The 20,277-nt window shown below is 44.6% G+C and overlaps 2 protein-coding genes across 13 annotated transcripts in view; one reads left to right on the forward strand and one right to left on the reverse strand.

Annotated features, from left to right (window-relative positions):
* The window catches only part of LOC147364520 (uncharacterized), a 254,466-nt gene that overhangs the window by 181,569 nt on the left and 52,620 nt on the right, over positions 1-20,277 (reverse strand). For 4 of the 10 annotated variants that reach the window (XR_015134627.1, XR_015134629.1, XR_015134631.1 and 1 more), the window contains exon 1: positions 8,240-8,365. The exons of the other annotated variants lie outside the window; for them this stretch is intronic. The gene's annotated coding sequence lies outside the window, so the exon portion shown is untranslated. Of the gene's footprint in view, positions 1-8,239; positions 8,366-20,277 lie in introns of those variants that run through there. 10 annotated transcript variants of the gene reach the window in all.
* Positions 1-20,277, forward strand: part of LIPC (lipase C, hepatic type) — a 183,253-nt gene that overhangs the window by 118,568 nt on the left and 44,408 nt on the right. The window lies entirely within an intron of this gene.

Consider the following 20,277-nt stretch of genomic DNA (forward strand, 5'->3'; position numbering starts at 1 on the left):
TAAACAAGTGCCCATAGAGTGTGAGTACCAACCCAAGCTGTGAGAGATAATGTGGGGAGCAGAGCCAGAGCCTCTCTCTGAACCATGGATGTCCCCCACCCCCACCTTACCTGCGCCCCAGGCAGCCTTTTCCAAAGGGAGAGAACAGCTTTCTTAAGAAAAATCATTTTTTTCCAAGCTGCATTGTCACAGAGAATGATATATGCCCCATACATTTTCCTGGATCTCACTGTCCCAACTTGTACAAAAACTCCTACTAGCTTATTTAATCTACAAGTATACCACCCTGCACACGTCTGATCTTGGCTGATCTCGGAAGCTAAGCAGGGTCAGGCATGGTTAGTACTTGGATGGGAGACCACCTGGGAATACCAGGTGCTGTAGGCTTTTGGGCTTCCCTCATAGCTCAATCAGTAAAGAATCTGCCTGCAATGCAGGAGACCCAGATTTGATTCCTGGGTTGGGAAGATCCTCTGGAGAAGGAAATGGCAACCCACTCCAGTATTCTTGCCTGGAGAATTCTATGGACAGAGGAGCCTGGCAGGCTACAGTCCATGGGATCGCAAGAATAGGACATGACTTAGCCACTAAACCACCACTATACAAATAATCAAAAACTGAACCCTCCATATGCCAGGCAATGTGCTAAAGACTTTACAAAGTTATTATTTAATATAAAGTACTATTGTAATGGGATTCCCTGGTGGCTCAGAAGTAAGAGATCCACCTGCCAGTGCAGGAGATGTGGGTTCAATCTCTGGGTCGGGAAGCTCCTCTGGAGAAGGAAATGGAAACACGCTCCAATATTCTTGTCTGGGAAATCCTATGGACAGAGGAGCATGGCAGGTGCAACTTGTGGGGTTGCAAAAAAGTCAAACACAGCTTCGCGACTAAACAACTATTGTAAGGCCATGAGCACTGTGTCCATCTTATTTACTGGTTTATTCCTGGTATCTAACCTAGCACATAATTAATTAAGAAAAGGAGGAGGAAAGGAAGAAAGGAGAGAGGGAGGAAGAAATAGGATGTATGTGTGTATGTGCGTGTGAGTGAATGGATCATGAATGGAGGGAGATGATACTAATAAAATGCCTGGTACATTGTTGGCACTCAAGAAATAATAGCTTTCTCACTGTTCTACTGTCTTCGTACTTGATCCAGCAGGACATCTAGACACATCCTACCGAATTGAGGCTCCTGTACACTTTGTCACTCTCACTCACTTCATGGATGAGGGAGTTGAGGTTCTGAGGAGATGGCTCAGATTTGGGAAGGCCACAAGGCCACTTGTCTTGTAGCCAGGCCTGGGACTATGTCTCCCTCACTAGAAGCCTCAATGTCTTCAGAAATGACTGTGCCAAGAGCACCTGTTGGACAAATGGGTTTCCTCATGTACACCCTTTAGTCTAGTTTCTGATGACCTGCACCAGGCTGGTCCGAGGGCCCACAGGCAGCTGTCCTGAAACTCACACTGCCAATGATGTTGTCGACAAGTCAATGAGGACGACGGTGCTTCCTCTGGCTGTCACCTAGTGGACACACTCTAGCCCACAAAGTGCTGGCACACAGCGTCTCACTGCAGCTTCTCAATAACCATGCCTGGAAGGCATCATTATTATGCGTCTTTTAGAGATGAGGCCACTGGGGCTCAGTTAAGAGACTCCCCAGAGTCACTCAACTAATGCCTGGAAGAATCAAAACTAGAATCCAAGACTCCTGACTCCCCATCCTGGGTTTTTCCCTCTGCACTACAGAAAAAGATACAAAAGATGAATTAAATAACCATCCACATTCATATGTAATTCTAGCATGTTTCCAGATGAGATTTTCTAGGAGAAGACTCTTGAAAGTCCCTTGGACTGCAAGGAGATCCAACCAGTCCATCCAAAAGGAGATCAGTCCTGAATATTCATTGGAAGGACTGATGCTAAAGCTGAAGCTCCAATACTTCAGCCACCTGATGCAAAGATCTGACTCATTGGAAAAGACCCTGATGCTGGAAAAGACTGAAGGCAGGAGAAGGGGACGACAGAGGATGTGATGTTTGGATGGCATCACTGACTCAATGGACCTGAGTTTGAGAAAACTCTGGGAGATGGTGAAGGACAGGGAAGCCTGGCATGCTGCAGCCAGTGGGGCTGCAAAGAGTCAGATACGACTGAGTGACTACACCACCACCACCACCACAATGGGGCTCACTCAGCAAACATTCTCCAGACCTCAGGGCCAAAGTTCTTCCACCTCTGTTAAACTAGGCAAAACAAAATACACTAACCCAAAAAAGGTCACCAGAGAAACGTACTTAGCAAAGGTGACACAGAGAAGCACATGGAAACAAAAAACTCATCTTGTCCAAACTGATGACCATTTCATCCCAAAGGACACTCCACATTTCTCAGCCTCCTGCCCCTGAAGAAGTCCAGTTTTCACAGTCCAGAGCCCCAGATTCCACCCAGCACCACCGGGAATCAAGGAGTACATCTACTGGAAGCTTGGCAGATTCAGGTTTCTCTGCAACTCCACATCCCTTTCTGACAAGGAGCCATTTTGAAAGATGATACTCCCTTGATGTGAATTTTCCACCTGCCCCATTAAGGAGGCTTCCCTCGGAAAACATTTTTAGACCAACCCTGTTCCAGACATTTATTCCCAAGGACAAACTAGAACAAACTCTGCACCAGCTCAAACCTTTCAGAGCTCTTTGATGATCAGAATAGAAAGGGAAAATACTAGAACGAATGTGATTAATCCAAATATTCTCAACAGCCTTCAAAGCAAACCGTTCTTCTTTATTCTGGGAAGCACAGCTCAAGAAAAGCTGGCCCCTTTGGCCCTAATTCCCATTAGCCAAGCCAACCCCTTAAAAAACAAACAGACCTGAGAACAATGGCAGGAAGTCGAAGGTAAGAGGAGGAAAAGGGAAGAGGAAATAGGTACATGAAAGAAGGGGCAGGAGGATTGGAAAACAGACTACAATTAGCCTGTGGCTCGTTTTATTACAAAAGGGAATGAGGGCTCAAATCCCACAGCCCCCTCAAGGAAACCGCTTGAGTTCATGCCTGTGCAACCAAGAAGTCTAAGGATGCTGGAGGCAGCCAGTACCTGTGTCCTGTCTCCACTCGCAAATGGCCAAGCACTGGCCTCACCATATGCAACCGCCTTTCTCTAGGGTGTGGAAAGAGGGGTATTTCCATTTCCAAACCTCAAAGCCATTTGCTCTCAGATAAACAAACATCTCCTCTGCCTCTGCCAGCTCCGCCCAGCTGGAAAGTCCTAATGCTAAATTAGTAGCATTTCAATCACATCTGTGACAAGTTGGCGACAGGCTGGGGTATGATGAGTGGAGCAATCAGCTGTTGTTACAGGAACGAGGCATGTGGACAGAATAATAACAGAATGCTATAGTAATAATCATCATTGTAATGGTCCCCATTTACATAACATTTTTAATTGCCAGGATAACCAAATGCGCAAGAGCACCCGTTTGCTGTCAAACAGACCGGACACAGAAGGCCTGTGCTGTGGCCCGGAGCTGCTTTCTTGACCTTTCTGAGCCTCAGTTTTCCATCTTTAAGAGGATAATGATCTCTGTTTCGTAAGGCTGTTTGGAGGTTTGAATGAAATAATGTCTATAAAGCATTTATACAACATTACAAGTATCCTAGTTGTAGAAATGTTGGTATTATAAGTAGTATTTTTATTATTTCAACTAGTCTGAAGTGTTGTTTCATTTTGCCCTTAACCTCACACAGGAGAGAAAGTTTTAACACAATTTGGCTGAAAGTAAAATAGAGACCCAGAAAAGTTAAACGTCTCTCCTTATAAAGATGAGTAGTTAAGGGGGAAGAAAGGACTGTGTGTTACTTTCCTTTTGTGTTTGCAACAAATTGCTACAAATTTAATGGCTTAGGATATTTTGCTGTTGTCACTAAATCATGTCCGATTCTTTTGTGATCCGATGGACTATAGCCTGCCAGACTCCTCTGTCCGTGGGATTTCCTGGGCAAGAATACTGGAGCGGGTTGCCGTTTCCTTTTCCAGGGGATCTTCCCAACCCAGAGACTAAATCCATGTCTCCTGCATTGACAGGCAGATTCTTTACCATCTGAGCCACGAGGGATGCCCTAAGATATTTAGCACAAGTTATTACCTGACAGCTAGACAAGTTGAAAGTCCTAAAATGATGGTGTCAGTGGGGCTGTGTTGCTTCTAAATGCTCTGAAGAGAATCCATTCCCTTGTCTTTTTCAGTTTCTAGAGGCTGCCTGCATTCCTTGGTTCATGGCCTCTTCCAATATGTTCAAAGCCAGCAGCCTAAGAAACCACGTGGCTACCTTGTGCCCATTTAGATAATCCAGGGTCACATCCTCATCTCAAGATCCTTAACTTAATCACATCAGCAAAGCCCCTTTTGCCATATAAGTTAACATACTCGGGTTCCGGAGATCAGGATGTGGGCAACTCTGGGAAAGGGTCATTAGCCTACCACAGACCGAGTCCTGTTCTGCAGAACATAACTAATTAGGATTTGTTTATTTCTGTTTTTGTTTTTGTTTTGCTTAAAACTATTTATTTAGCAAATATTCTGTGCAGGGCATATTTATAATTTATAACCTGTTCCTCTCTAGGCATAACTACATGAGAATCAAGCTTCATTAGTGTGAAATAGAAGAGGTCTGTACATACATAACCTAAAACAGCACTGAAATCCAGACTTTAAATGTGAAAAGAACTTTGAGAGATCATTAGCCAAAACTCATATTTTGTACTGGGGCAAACTCAGACCCAGAGAGGTAATATGATGTCCCCAATGTCAAAGAGTGAATTTATGAGATGTTTTGAGACCCTAAATTAGAACTGGAGGAATAAAAGCAAACGAAGAGACATCTTGGAAACAAATATCAACTGGCTAGAAATGAAGTTAAAGAGGTGTAGGAATCAGGGGTGCCTGAAGTCCATAGCATGGGAGTGTCATGAGCTCAGGATATATAGCAGAGGAAACATGTTTTCTAGGGAAAATAATGTATTTAATGTGTTCTGGAACTTGGACCTCTTTTTGTAGGACCAGCTAAGCAGCACTGTGAAATTTCCCAGGCAAGAATACTGGAGCGGGTTACCGTTTCATCACGTCATGTACTCTGACAACTATGGGCATGAAACTGTAACCTTCATCTGATAATCACTGATCAGTGCCTTTTTTTTTTTTTAAGTGATATACTTTATTTTTTAGAGCACTTCCAAGTTACAACAAAATTGAGCAGGAAGTACAGAGTTCCAACATACCTCCTTTTCCCACACCCAACTTCCCCCACGGTCAACAGCCGGCACCTGAAGAGCACGCTCATCACATCTGGTGAACCCACGTGACACACCATCGCCCAGAGCCACAGTCTACATTAAGGTTCATTCTCGGCGTGTTACGTCCTCTGAGTTTCAACAAAAGGTTAATGACATGTATCTACCATTGTTGTACCATACAGAGCAGTTTCACTACCCTAAATCCTCTTTGCACCACCTGTTCACCCCTCCCTCCCCCTGTCCCCAGTCCTGGTTACCGATTATGTTTTTACTGAGTCTATAGATTTGCAGGCAGTGCTTTTTCTTTCCTGCTGACACTGAGTTAGGCCTCTGGCTGATTACAAGATTTTTCTCTTAACCCCTGATTTTAAGCAATTTGATTATGCTGTGCTTCAGCACAATTTTGTGGGTTTGGTTTTTTCTGTTTTGTTTCTTAACATCTATGTGCTTAAAGTTTTCATCAAATTTGGGCATTTTTCTGCCATTATTTCTTCAAGCGTTTTTTTCTGTCCCCTCTTTCTTCATTGGAATCTCCAGCTACATGAACGTGAGACCATCTTAAACTGTTCAGAGCTCCCTACTGTGCTGTTTACTTATTTTCAGTCTTGTTTTCTCTCTTTCACTTTGGATAGCTTCTACAGCTAGGCCCTCAAGTCCACTGACCTCCCCTTCTGCAATGTCTATTCTGTTATTAATCCCACCCAGTGTATTGTTCATTTCAGACATTATTTTCAATCTCTAGAAGTTCAATCTGTATTTTTTTAAATCTTCCACACTTTTTACCATGTTTACACGTCTTCCACCTTCTTGAATATATAAAACATAGTTACAACAACTATTTTAATGTTGGGTTTTTCTCATTATAGATTGTATTTCCCTACTTCTTTGCATGTCTGGTACTTTTAGCTTAGAGAAGACAATATGAATTTTACCTTGTTAGTGCTAGATATTCTTGTATTAAATATTCTCTAGCTTTGTTCTGGGATGCAGTTAAACTACTTTACAGTAATCTTTTTGGGAGTGCTTTAAAACTTTATTGGATAGGACCAGAGGAACCTTTAGGGCATATTAACCTTACTCTGGAAGTGGTAGCCTTTTATTTATTTATTTATTTTACTATCTGTTTATGTATTTGGTTGAGTTGGGTCAGGTCTTAGTTGCAGCATGCAGGGTCTTTATTGCCTCATGTGGGATCTTTCACTGTGGCACAGGCTTAGCTGTGAGCTTGGGATCCTAATTCCCCAACCAGGGATTGAACCCATGTCCCCTGCATTGAAAGGCGAGTTCTTAACCACTGAGCCACCAGGGGAATCCCAGGAAGTGATATCTGGGAAGTGAATAATTTAGTCAATGCCTTATGTTTACATGTTTTTTTCACCTCTGCTGGTGGAACACATCTCCTCCCAGCCTCTGTGAGTGCCAGGGGACTGTTCCCCTTGATCCTTTCTGCTCATTCTTTTCCAGCCTCACATAGATTCCTCACGTGCCTGTGCTAATCTCTGTCAGCGGAAAACTAAAGGGAGGCCCTCTGCAGCTCTCTAGAGCTCTCCCCTCCTAGAACTCTTCTCCTGAAACTCAAACTGCCTCGGAATTGCCTCCCAGCTTTCTCTCCCCCTCCACTGGGAGGGGCCTGTGAGATGGAAACTCTTTATCTTACAAAATGGTTGAGCTCTCTGCATTCATCTCCCCTCTCTGTCACATGCTTACAACCAAGTATTTGAAAACTGCTTAATTATACTTGGCCCAGTTGTTATAAGGTGAGAAAATCAATCTGAATCCTTTTTTCTTTTTCTTTTTAATGCACACCATACATTAATGCTGGGTTTCCATGGTGGCTCAGACAGTAAAGAATCCAGGGAAACCCAGGTTTGATCCCTGGGTTGGGAAGATCCCCTGAAGAAGGGAATGGCAACCCACTCCAGCATTCTTGCCTGGAGAATTTCATGGACAGAGGAGTCTGGCAGGCTACCATCCATGGGGTTGCAAAGAGTCAGACACAACTGAGTGGCTTTCACTTCACACATGTTAATAATCAAGACAATTTAGCTGTTTTTCTCAAGTATGTGTCAGAGTTAGCATATAACCCATATGTGACAATATTGCTGTGTTTTTAGTCATTTTATATTTAAGAGTCCAAAATATATTATAGGCATAAAATATTAATGTTTGTGAATGTCAACCAGTTTTTAATTTATATTCCTTCAGAAACACGATATCCTTGTCATACACACTAATCCATATCACTGAAAACAACCAAAGATGAAAATTCACGAACAGTCTCACCTCTATGTAAAAGTACAAATTGCCCTGAAAACCTGCAGGTCAAGTTCTCAACTTTTGAAAACAAGCAGAAACGTTCCAGAGCAGTCACCGTAGCCATGCATTTGAGCTTTGTACTTACACGTTGTTTTGTATATTTATACATATTTATAGCTCTAGATTTGAGACCTGAATTCTTATTCCATCTTGGCTGACAGCAGAAGTCCTTTGGTATACACTTAGGAATACTAGAATTTGGGCTGGCTCTCTTAAAACCATTCAACCAATCTCAACCCTGTATTAAGATTCTTAACAAGACTGCTGATGTTATTAACAATTACAAAATGCCATGCCCCACACTATCCATTACCACACTAAAGTCTCTCTTCAGCACCATATTTAAGTAGAGTCGTTCCCTACCTCACCTCATCCTCTTAAAAAAGGAAAGTTCCCTGATGTTTTAATAAAGACCTAACATTTCTTTGGCACAAGCCCCAGGCCTCTTGCCTCGAACTCTCTGAGAGTTGTACCCCTCTCTACATTACATGACATAGCACACTCAGCTGAACAATATTTCATCAAACCAGTATTGTCATAACATTCCACATCCTCACCCAGAAGGGCCTATAGCCCTCAGCCTCTCACGCGACAAAATCAAATCCAAGATTAAACCCTAAAAATACCTTTCTTTTCTGAAGCAAACCCCTTTGGAAGTCTCACAAGATTTTAAGAGAGAATTTTCAGACTGTATGTTCCAGTTTGAGAACTGCAGCCTTAGAGAATAGCAGGGATGTTTGAAGCCCTGCCCACAGTTCCAGGAAACACCCTTTGTGTGTGAGCTCCTTTCCCACACAGATGTGAGAATGAGGCTATGACCCTGGAAACGGAACACAGGAAGACAGAAACCCTGCTGAACATATTCTCGCACTGACCTTAGATACAAAAACACCCATAGGCTGGATCTGCTGTCACAGTCCAAGAAAATAATAATGTGTAAGCATTTCAAGGTGGTTTCATTGACATTCTCACCTGATCCTGCAAAAAGTCTGTAAGCAAGAGAGGCTGGCAGCACAGTTCCCAGCAAAAGATGAGGAAAGTGAGGCTCAATGGTGAATGAGGTCAGGCGGCTACTTGGCGGCAGAGTAAGACCCTGAACTTCTAGGGTCTTCTAACTCTAGGTCAAAAACTCTTCCCATCACGCCCTGCTTCCTCTCTCCCTGTATTAGGAAGCAACCTCCAGATTCCGCGTGGATCCTAGACCAGGGTTTCTCCACTGCAGCTCCACTGACATTTGGGGCTGGAGAATTCTTTCCAGATGTGAGGGTGGAGGGCACGATCCTGTGCGCTGTAGGATATTTAGCAGCACTGCTGGCCCCCACTCACTGGATGCAGTAGCACCTCCACTCCTGGTCCTGACAACCCACGACATCTCTAAATGCTACCATACCATCTAGTGTCCCCATTAGGGGAGAGGGGAAAGGGAGACCAAAAATAGTACCCTTCAGTCGAAAAGCACTGTCTTAAATGAAGCCTAAGGATGCTGTGCACCTGACTGAGGGGGTGTCGGGGACAAAGTTTGTTCCGTAAAAGGAGAGACAGAAAAGCAAAAGAGGAACTTGTGCTTATCCAATGAGTCTGGGACCTGGAATCCAGCAGTGAGGTCCTGAGAATTGTTCAGCACCTGGGAGTTAGCTAAAAGGTTCTCTTCTTTTTTTTTTTAATCATCTCATGTTTATTAACTTTGGCGCAGTTGAATGATATTCAAGCATTTTTAAACTTTAGGGGTAATGTTATTCAAAAAGTTTCTGATATTTTTCCTTTTACAGAAAGTTATTAATAGTTTTTCTTGGCCATACCCTAAAGTTAAGCTCTTGTGTTCTCATTCCCCACCCCTTGAGGCTCAGCTAACTCTGAGTGGCCCAAACTACTTTCCAAGGAGACATTTCTAGGAGGCAACACAGAATTAGTTAACCTGACCAGAGGCAGTGTGACATAGTATTATAGTTATGATGCAGGCTCTGTTCAGGCAACACCATGGATGAACAACACATATTATTAAGTGAGTGAAGTTAGGCATAAAAAAAGCACATGCTGTATGAACCCACTTACATGAAGTACAAGAACAGGCAACACTAATCTCTGGTGACTGAAGTCAGAAGAGTGACTAAGTCTGCAGTGTTTATTACCTGGAGACAGATTTCAGAGGACCATCTGGAAATGGAAATGTTCTGTCTTGCTCTAGGTGGTGGCTACAAGATTGCAAACAGAGGTGGAAACTCAGGTCTACATTTAAAATTTGTGCACCCAACTGTGCATGAATTATACTTCAGATAAATAGATAAGCTTTATCACCTCCATAAAGAATGTCCACTCTGGAGCCAGACTGCCCGGGTTTGAAGAGGACTCTCCTACCTCAGAGGGTTTTGTGAGAGGTCAGTAAACTGTGTGGGGTACGAGAAGTATGCAGTGAGTATCAGCATTGTTATAATTAAAGGGACCACACTTCTAACCAGCAGCTAAAGCTAAGCATTAGGAGAGGTGCTTCTGCATGGAACTAACTCCACTCAATGTCACGTTGCAGCCTGGATGGGAGGGGAGTTTGGAAGAGAGTGGTTGTACACATATGTCTGAGTCCCTTTGCTGTTCACTTGAAAAAAATCATAACAATGTTAATTGGTTATACTCCAATACAAAATAAAAAAAAAATTTAATAAACTGAAAAAAATAGGAGAGGTGCTTCTAGGCCCCTCTGTTGTCACCTCCTTCCACCCTATCACTGCACTGAACACAGAGTGGTCCATGTGGTTGAGGCAGGACAACTCAATTAATCCCTTTCCTTTGTAGGTACCCCCACCCTGGTCTTCAAGACAGACAGACACATCTGCCATGATTCTGTCTTGTTTCACTCCTCCCAAATTCTCTCAGGAGGCGTAGTTAGGCTCTGTCCCCGTCTACAGAGATCTTCATCAATAGACTGAATATTTACAGAACACAGCATTTCTGATCAAATACTTCATTCCGCTGGAGACAAGGGTATTGTACTGTGTCCCCTTATGAGTTATTCTTGGCAGAAGCAGCCCTGGCTCTTATCATCCATTTCTTTACGTTTTAAGGGCTTGCATTAGAAGAACAGCTATGAAACAGATGAAATGAGGAGCAGATGGGATTGTTCTGTACCTTTCCCCCAGCTGTTTCTTGGTAGATTTACCCCAATATCCTTGTCACTATGTGCTCTTGCTATCTTTTATTCTTCTCTTTGAAAAGTGGTTCAGTTCATAGGAAACAAACACAAGACTATGTAGAAAGAACATTAAATGGTGTGTCGGGAAACTTGGACGCTGGATCCATTATCCAGATGCATGAGTGGTTTATATGTGTTTTAACCTTTCTGCACCACAGTTTTTGTTTTGTTTTAACCTGTTAGGTGAGTGATTGTGGTTTATGAACATATGTTAGCCATGGAAGTCCTCCTAAAAACAAGACTTCCAAAAAAAAAAAAAACAACAACAACCCTGAAAGCAGTGTTGTTTGGGTTAAAACAGAGGTGGACATCAGGAACCTACCCTCAAATTCTGCATCCCCTTCCCACCCTCCCACAGCAGCCCCCAAAGTACCTCCACAGGGCCCTTGGACTTAGGATCCTAGGAACACAATTTAAAAACCATTACATTTGGTCTTTTCTTAAAATCATTTCTCAGCCAGGTAAAATACTGGGTTTTCTAAAGGGTCCTCCTCTCTATTTATTCCACAATTTTAATTCACAGACCCTCTGGACTTTAAGAAAACACATAAGTAAAATCCTATATGACATATCTGCATGGAAAAAGCTGGAAGGGAATACACCATAAAATTAAGGACAGCATTCATCTCTGCTGCTGCTAAGTCGCTTCAGTCGCGTCCGACTCTGTGAGACCCCATAGACGGCAGCCCACCAGGCTCCTCCGTCCCCCGGGATTCTCCAGTCAAGAACACTGGAGTGGGTTGCCATTTCCTTCTCCAATGCAGGAAAGTGAAAGTGAAGTCGCTCAGTCATGTCTGACTCTTCGCAACCCCATGGACTGTAGCCTACCAGGCTCCTCCGTCCGTGGGATTTCCCAGGCAAGAGTACTGGAGTGGGGTGCCATTGCCTTCTCTGAGGTCATCTCTAAGTGATGAGAATATCATAGCAATGATTACAATAGATGCTGTGTAGTTCTCACACTGTAGCATCACAACCCATAAGCAACGTCTGAGAAGACCGTTATATCTTTCTGTGGGCTGTGCCCCGCAGGCCTGCAGGTCCTGGAACAATACCTACACTGTGTACAGCCCACAACAGACAAGACAAGGCAGCAATGTTTGCTACTCAGGAGAGGAGGAGGCTGGGCTTCCCTGGTGACTCAGCAGTAAACCATCCTCCTGCTAAGCAGGAGACGTGGGTTCAATCCCTGGGTCAGGAAGATCCCCTGGAGAAGGAAATAGCAACCCACTCCAGTACTCCTGCCTGGAAAATCCCATGGATAGAGGAGCCTGGTGGGCCACAGTCCATGGGGTTACAAAGAGACAGATAGGAATTAGCAACTCAACAGCCACAAGAAAAGGAGGTTACCGTCTGTAGGGGAGTTGACTTCAGGTTGGCTCATCAGTTACCAGGGATACCAGGACGTGGCCATGTCCCTCATAGCGCCTCAGGTTAACAACCATCACAAGGCAGCTATTTCCCTTGCCTTCACTAGAGTAGCCTGTCTAACTCTTTTGCAACCCCATGGACTATAGCCCACCAGATTCCTCTGTCCGTGGGATTTCCAGGCAAGAATACTGCAGTGGGTTGCCATTTCCTTCTCCAAGGGATCTTCCTGACCCAGGGATCAAACCTGGGTCTCCTGCATTGCAGGCAGATTCTTTACTGCTGAGCCACAAGGGAAGCCAGAGCAGCTTCCAGACACAGATGAGTGTGTGTGCGGCTCTACAGGATACAGGCACAACGGAAAACACTTCTCAAATGGAATTTCCTCTGGTGTGTCCCATGAGATATCAGTCCCAGAAACGTTCACAACAAAAAGGTATGGGGGCAGGGGACAGGAGCGACTTACCCCTACTCCAAAGCACAGTTGATGCTTAAACAATGCCGATCTGCATTAAATGGGCTTGAACTGTGCAAGTCCACTTACATGTGAATTTTTTCCCATTAATATAGTACCTGTACTTATTTTACAGATCTTTAAATTAACTAAGTATGGGGGAAAGTTTGTATTCAATTAGAGATCACAATATGGACTCAAAAGATCTAGGATTTGAGTCCTGATTCTATCTAAACTGCTTCAGCTTCCTGCCCCTGGGTGAGTCATTTATCTCCCCCTTTGTTTTTGAGGTAGAGATAGCAGGACAGAGTTTCCACTGCACAGGGTGCTGGCACCCCAGTCCCCACACTGTTCAGAGGTCAGTCACAGCATACCATTTGTCCCTTCTGGAGGTTAAATGCACAGGAAGTAGCATCTTAACGTCTCTGGCCAGCAGGAAGCCTGATTGATGTTGCTCAATACCACATCTCCCAAATTTATTTGACTACAGAACTCTTTCCCCCACAACCCCTATTAATATCTCAACAAATTTCCATATGAGAACAGGCTTCACAAAGGCAGTTTTTAAAAACTGAATTGTGAGGTTTGAAATAAATGAGGAATGGCAAAAGAGGAGAGGAGAGAGAAAGAGATGATTTGGGATCTGGAGAACTTTGAGTTGAAGACAGAACAAAGGACTATTTATGATGCCAAAGAATGTCTGGAACTTTCTTCTTAGTTCAGTTCAGTTCAGTCGCTCAGTCATGTCCAACTCTTTGCGACCCCATGAATTGCAGCACGTCAGGCCTCCCTGTCCATCACCAACTCCTGGAGTCCACCCAAACCCATGTCCATCGAGTCGGTGATGCCATCCAGCCATCTCATCCTCTGTCATCCCCTTCTCCTCCTGCCCCAATCCCTCCCAGCATCAGAGTCTTTTCCAGTGAGTCATTCTACTAGTGCCTTTTTCCCCAGCTCATTACTAGAGAGTAGACAGAGGTGAAGATGACTGTCTTAGTAGCTGAACAGCTCTTAACCACCAGAAGGGCACTACTAGTATTAGAGGGACACGGTGTAGAGTCGCTGCCTTTACCTCCCTCTTTCTCCCACTGTTGGCTGATTGTGACACATCTTTCCCTAGGAAGAGCAGAAAATTGAAATTATCCAGATAATTCAGTTCAGCAAATACCCAGCTCTGTAGCAGCCTTGTGAACACAGGTGCTTAGAGCATACAGAGGCTTAAGGCGTGCACTGTTGTCGTTGTTTAGCTGCTAAGTCATGTCCATCTCTTTCAAGACCCTAGGGGCTGTAGCCCATCAGCCTCCTCTGTCCATGGGATTTCCCAGACATGAATACTGGAGTAGGTGGCCATTTTTTTCTCTAGGGGAGCTTCCTGACCCAGGGATGGAACTCACATCTCCAGCTTGGCAGGTGGGTTCTTTTCCACTGAGCCACCTGGGAAGCCCAAGGCATGTACTACTCAAAGCGAGTCAAAAAGTCAGCAAGAAAACAAAAAATTCCTTCCTCAAGGTCTGCACAGGGGTCTGGGTAGCACAAAGAAAGGGCCCACATTTCTCATTCCTTCCAAGGTGAGGGTTGAAGTGTAAGAAGGGGAGAGAGAACTCCCAGCAGAGGGAACAGTGAGAGTGAAGTCATGGAGGTAGGAGCTGGCAGGGTTGCTGGGGGCTCCTGAGCAGCTGGGGCAGCACAGTGTGGACAGAGAAGGATGGAAGTGCCAGGTAGAAGCCCATGGATTACTGCTGCACTGAGCTGCAGTCGCTGATGGCAGGAGGACAAAAAAGAGGAGGGAGAAGGGGGAGATGACTCAGGGGGTAAGCAGGTGCCTGGAACAAGGGGCACACGGGAGCAGGATGAAGATGTGAGCAAAAGCTGGTTGGAGGTAGGAGGTGGAAAGTCAAGTTCAGTCCTCGACAACTTGAGCAGGTTATATAAGAAGTCTAAGCAGTGGCCACAGGACTGGAAAAGGTCAGTTTTCATTCCAACCCCAAAGAAAGGCAATGCCAAAGAATGCTCAAACTACCACACAATTGCACTCATGTCACATGCTAGTAAAGTAATGCTCAAAATTCTCCAAGCCAGGCTTCAGCAATATGTGAACCGTGAACTTCCTGATGTTCAAGCTGGTTTTAGAAAAGGCAGAGGAACCAGAGATCAAATTGCCAACATCCACTGGATCATGGAAAAAGCAAGAGAGTTCCAGAAAAACATCTATTTCTGCTTTATTGACTATGCCAAAGCCTTTGACTGTGTGGATCACAATAAACTGTGGAAAATTCTAAAAGAGATGGGAATACCAGACCACCTGATCTGCCTCTTGAGAAATTTGTGTGCAGGTCAGGAAGCAACAGTTAGAACTGGACATGGAACAACAGACTGGTTCCAAATAGGAAAAGGAGTTTGTTAAGGCTGTATATTGTCACCCTGTTTATTTAACTTATATGCAGAGTACATCATGAGAAACGCTGGACTAGAAGAAACACAAGCTGGAATCAAGATTACCGGGAGAAATATCAATCACCTCAGATATGCAGATGACACCACCCTTATGGCAGAAAGTGAAGAGGAACTCAAAAGCCTCTTGATGAAGGTGAAAGTGGAGAGTGAAAAAGTTGGCTTAAAGCTCAACATTCAGAAAACAAAGATCATGGCATCCGGTCCCACCACTTCATGGGAACTAGATGGGGAAACAGTGGAAACAGTGTCAGACTTCATTTTTCTGGGCTCCAAAATCACTACAGATGGTGACTGCAGCCATGAAATTAAAAGACGCTTACTCCTTGGAAGGAAAGTTATGACCAACCTAGATAGCATATTCAAAAGCAGAGACATTACTTTGCCAACAAAGGTTCATCTAGTCAAGGCTATGGTTTTTCCCGTGGTCATGTATGGATGTGAGAATTGGACTGTGAAGAAGGCTGAGCGCCGAAGAATTGATGCTTTTGAACTGTGGTGTTGGAGAAGACTCTTGAGAGTCCCTTGGACTGCAAGGAGATCCAACCAGTCCATTCTGAAGGAGATCAGCCCTGGGATTTCTTTGGAAAGAATGATACTAAAGCTGAAACTCCAGTACTTTGGCCACCTCATGCAAAGAGTTGACTCATTGGAAAAGACTCTGATTCTGGGAGGGATTGGGGGCAGGAGGAGAAGGGGACAACAGAGGATGAGATGGCTGGATGGCATCACCGACTCAATGGACGTGAGTTTGAGTGAACTCTGGGAGTTGGTGATGGACAGGGAGGCCTGGTGTGCTGCGATTCATGGGGTCGCAAAGAGTCAGACACGACTGAGTGACTGATCTGATCTGAAGCATTGATGGTGATGATAATGGTGATGATGACGACAAAGATGACCGTGAACTCTATCTCCCTTCTCTCCTGGTTGTGGGAGTCGTGGGGGAAAGCAGAAGACAATAATCAGAAAAGAGAGTTGTTGGGTCTTCTCTGGAGAACACCTGGGGATAGGTAGAGCTGAAACAAGTTTCCCCGTCCGTCCCTGTTGCTTCCACACCCCCCAGTTGTCCTTCTGCAGAAGATAGATAGGCCGGGCCCTTCCTGCATCACCACTCCCAGGACCCCAGTGGTGCACATCCAAGACATCTCCTCCCTACTCTCCTTCCTCCTCAGGACCTGCCTAAGCCTAGCCCTACAGGCCTGATGGCAGCCCCTTATGGGGTGATCCCACCCTCCTTCTTCTGGCAGGAAAAGGTCCTGAGTGGTCACCACCTCAGCTTCCTCCACCCCTCAGCTCCCCAAAAAGCCTGGGATAAGCCATCTCCCTGCAGATGCAGAGAACCAGTAACACTACATACAAAACAAGGTCATACTGAAAACAGAATAGCAAGATACCCTCCTCTAAGAATGCATTATCTCCAGGGAAGATGCGGAATTCTAGTAACACATTCCCTGGGAAGTTTTCAAATCCAGACACACTGGAGCCTTGTTTCAGCCTTGAGCTGGGCAAAGGCCCCAAGCTCACCTCCAGCCTCCAACAGGCTCTGGCTACTGCCCCTGCTCAGTCCTGGTGGATGGCACTTCATAGGCCAGTCTTGCAGCCCCAGTGCTGTGGGCAGAGAGCCCTACCAACTCCAACCCCAGGCCCCTGCTTGTGCCCTTCTGTTTCTTTATGCTTCTGCTCCTTCCTGCTGGCCTCTCTGAATGCCACTGCTTTCTACCAAGACCTCAGGCACTCACACATGCCAGCCCCATCCGCACTGATTTCGTGGTTCTGTGTCCACTTGAGGAGCCCACCTCATTTGCCACCCACATCCGAGATGGCAAGCGGAAGCTGCCTGCTTTAAAAACTTCCCAATTTCCTCCAGAGTTCAATTGCTTCCAAAAAGCCTGGCATATCTCAGCTGCCAGTGTGAAGTGCGAGTTCCCAGAGATGCCGATGGCACTTTCCAACATTCGTCACTTTTGACACATCTAAAATATCCTTGCTCCCAGCACTCCAAGAGCACCAGCCCAGATGGCCTGGCTGCTGGGGATGTGTCATTCTCTGAAAGGCCTCGGAGAGTCCCTGGAAGAAGCTTCCTGACTGAGACGCAACTGCTTTCCTCTTGCACCCCCTCCACCCACCCCTTCCAAAGCTGAGCCAGCTGAGTCCTCTGGGTACCAGAACTTCCTTCTCTGCCTGGCTTTCATGCTCCAGGTAGGCTTTTTTCCATAGAATTCCTCAAATTTGGGCTCCCCACGATGCCAAGCAGTTTGAAATTTGCTGAGCCCAGTCACCCCAGAGAGGAAGCTGCCCACTTGGGAAGCTCCCTGTGGCACCACCTTTACTCTTTCAGACCACTGAAGATCTCATGGGAAGGAGCCTAAAGCCTGACTTGTTCAATAGCGGAAGTCAAGGGCCCCTGAACCCGAGAACAGTAAAGGCATATATATGTCGGTTTATCTCTGGGTTTTTAATTCTGTTCATTGGTCTGTGTATCTACCTTTATGCCAACACCATACTGTTTTGATTACCATTGTTTTATAATATAGTTTGAAATCAGGATGCATGACGCCTCAAGCTTTATTCCTTCTCAAGATTGCTTTGGCTATTCAGGTTCTTTTGTGGTTCTATATGAGTTTTAGATGCTAAGAGCTGACTCACTGGAAAAGACCCTGATGCTGGGAAATACTGAAGGCAAAAGGAGAAGGGGGCAACAGAGGATGACATGGTTAGATCACATGAGTGACTCAATGGACATGAATCTGAGCAAACTCCAGGAGATAGAGGAAGACAGGAGCCTGGCGTGCTGCAGTCCATGGGGTTGCAAAGAGCTGGACACAACTTAGTGACTGAACAACAATAACATAAGCTCTAGAACCTTTTTTATTTCTGTGAAAAATGCCTTTGGTATTTTGATAGGGATTGTATTGAACAACAAGATTGGTTTGCTTTTGTTTTCAGATAGTTCATTGTTAGTGTGTACAAATGCAACTGATTTTTGTATGATGATTTTGTACCTTGAAACTCTACTGAATTCATTTATTAGTATTAATGGAGTCTTTAGGATTTTCTATCCCATGTGTTTCAGTTCACATTCCCCCACCCATGGTTTACTTTTGCCTTACAGAGTAACTCCGGGGCTGTTTGACCAAGTTAATGCTTAATGCTTTCCTCATGCTGCAAGTGTTTATCTTTGCAAAGCGTCAGGCTCAGATTCCAGGGCAGGAGAGGCCAGCATTCCTGTGAGAACAGATCCAGGTGTCCCCACGTCACCCCTGTTCTGACTTTATCTTTTCTTTTTGCCTGATTAGCTCTGGTCTCAAAAACTCTGGCATCTTTTATTTACTGAAAGTCAGAGATAAGGCAGTCTTAGGAGTCACAAACTCAGAACCAGAGGGACCCTGAAAGCTTCTCCCAACCTTCTGGTTTTCCAGAGGTGGAAACTGAGGCCCAACTGGTTTTAGGGAAAAGCCAGGTCTAGAACCCTGGTCCAGCTGAACTCAAAATGCCAAGGACGTCTCACTGTACCACCATGGAGACCTCAGAGCTGGCTGGTCCTATGTCCTCATTTTCTAGATGAGGAAACCAAGGTCTAGAAAATTAAATGACTTGCTCAAGGTCAAGCAGGATGAGTTAATGAGAAACCAGGACCTATGGAGATCTGCTAACATACACAGTCCACAGGAGTTAAATGTAAGTGAGGTAGTCCTGTGTCTAAAGTCACACTGTCTGTACAACAGGTGGAGAGGTCCAAATAAGAACATGTTCAGTTGCTTATCTCATGTGCAATAGCTTCATGTCAGACTCTGAGCTCTCTTCTGAGTCACCATAAACACAATTCAACACAGCCACACTCTAGACCATAGGAATGCAACTGTGAAGACTGATTTCAGGGACCTCGTGGCTGGCAAGCTTCCCATGGGGTGCTGAAAGGCCTCGCAAAGGAGTCCCTCGCAAAATGGGTCTGTCCCAGCGGGTAATTTAACTTCCTAGTGTGCAAGAGAGCCACTCTCCGGGGACTTCCCTGGTGGACCAGTGGTTAGAGTCCACCTTGCAATGCATGGGTTCAATTCCTGGTCAGGGAACTAAGATCCCACATGCCGCAGAGCAACCAAGCCTATGTGCCGCATAGACAGCCCAGGTGCTGCGACCAGAGAGCCTGTGTACCACAGAAAAAGATCCCACACGATACAGCTAAGACCCATCACAGCCAAATAAATAAAGGGGCCACTCTCAGAAGGAGGCTCAACTCAACTACTTCCTGTGTGACCTTGGTCAAGATACTTATCTTCTCTGAGAAGATAAATTTCATTGGAGATAGCATCTACTCACAGAGGTGCTATGAGGATGGGATAAAATATAGAATCCCAAGTTACTGGCAAAAAGTAAGTGATAGACACATACATAGACCTTTTACCAGCCTTACCAATTCCTCCAGCACCCCATCACACCTTAATGAGAACTTCTGGGTTTTATGGATTCTCTGGGTGGGTAATAATTACAGTTACACCTGTGGGGGACTTATAAGATTGCTTCAGCTCCCAAGTCAGCAAAATGATCCCACCATTTAGCCAAGTAATCCTATACCAGGTAATTCATCCTCATAGGAATAACTATTTGAAAAGAAAAGCTCTCTGTGTGAAATTCATTGCAGCTCTGTTACAAAAGTGAAAAGCTGAAAACACAGTGCTCATCTCAGATTGGGAAATGGATACATAAATTACAAAGCATTTCCTTGGTGGAATATTACTCAGCCTTTAAAAATGATGAGTATGAATACTGTAGGGATATGGAAAGATGTTTATTATATAACGTGAACTTTTAAAAAGCAAAAGGCAGTTATATCTGCACAGTTACATTAAAAATGTTATTTGCTTCTGATTATAGAATACAAACATGGGAAAATAAAAAGTCGATTAGGGTGGTGAGAATGTGAGTCTATTTTTTAGAATTTGTTTTCTACTGTTACACCACTTTTGTGCAACAAATACCCTCTTTAAAGAATAGGAAAGAAAACCCAATACTTGCTCCAGAAACAATTTAGCTGAAGGCAAGTTTCATTTGTGGGAAAATGCCTGGCACAGAATAGGTACTACGGAAGTGTTGGTAGATAGAATGAATGAGTAAAGTGAAGAAATGAATGAATAGAACACCAAAGCCATGCCATTGGGAAGCCAAATCAGGAAGAAGGATTTGTGTTCTCTTTTTCTATTCAAGCTACTGGC

The sequence above is a fragment of the Bos grunniens genome, chromosome 10 (genome assembly GCF_055505025.1).
Source record: "Bos grunniens cultivar Pamir isolate PY7600 chromosome 10, Bosgru_T2T1.0, whole genome shotgun sequence".
Classification (NCBI taxonomy): Eukaryota; Metazoa; Chordata; class Mammalia; order Artiodactyla; family Bovidae; genus Bos; species Bos grunniens.